A 943-nucleotide genomic window follows, 5' to 3' on the forward strand; every position below is an offset into this window, starting at 1 on the left:
GTTGTACGTTTGTGGGCGGGCCCACCAGGGCGTTGCAGTGAGTGCCAGTTCGGTTTTGGCGGTGCTGAATGCTCGGAATAGGAGGTCCCGTGAGGGAGTTCACGGAAGGGCCACCAGTTCACTGATTTCTCAGACGAATTCGTGCAATGGAGAAATGGTCTTGCGAAAGGGAAACACATTCACTTTTTTCCTTCATCGTCTTAGAAAGGGGAAAAAGAAATCGAGGTTGCTACCCCAAATCTGAGTTCCCTATTCGTGTATGACCAAATCTTGCAAGGGGAGATGATGTACCAAATTGGGTTGCTTGTGCATCGATGACCAAAGCTTGGAGGAGATGCTATTGGTGGCCTGGTTTTGCCGATGCCAGTAAAAGTGTTCCATGCCAGGACAAGCGTTCCAGCCGCGGATTAGGTGTCCCCATTAGTTAGGCATCATCTCGACGTCACTTATTTTGAAAGTCCATTGGTTCCAAGACAGAGAGAATTGTTGTTGGGTTCAAAGCCCATCTTCTCGGTGTTGTTCCTTTCGTCTTAGAGCATCTCCAGCCGTTGGAGCCCCCAAAAATACCACCGAACCAAAAAAGTTGGTGCCAAATGCTTTATCCGGCGAAATAGAAGTGCATGGGGAGGGCATCTTCCCAGCCACACCCCATCTCAACCAAAAGTTTGTGAGGGAAATGATTAAGTGGGCCAAGAAAAAGGACATGTGGAGAGACACGATTTGCCGAAACTTCTGCCAGCGCCCCCAGTACACCTTTTTAGGCTCGGTTTTAGGCTCAGACGACGCTTTTTGCCAAAAAATGGCCCAGCCACGCCCCCAATTATTAATCACATTCTCCTCTTGCTTGGCATCATGTAGCTCATTGGGTTCATTTACTTATTTTGTTTGTTAAAGTAAATTTAGAGATTCGGCGATAATTTAAATTTAGTATTTCTTAAAGCAT

The sequence above is a fragment of the Triticum dicoccoides genome, chromosome 1A, assembly GCF_002162155.2.
Source record: "Triticum dicoccoides isolate Atlit2015 ecotype Zavitan chromosome 1A, WEW_v2.0, whole genome shotgun sequence".
Classification (NCBI taxonomy): domain Eukaryota; kingdom Viridiplantae; phylum Streptophyta; class Magnoliopsida; order Poales; family Poaceae; genus Triticum; species Triticum dicoccoides.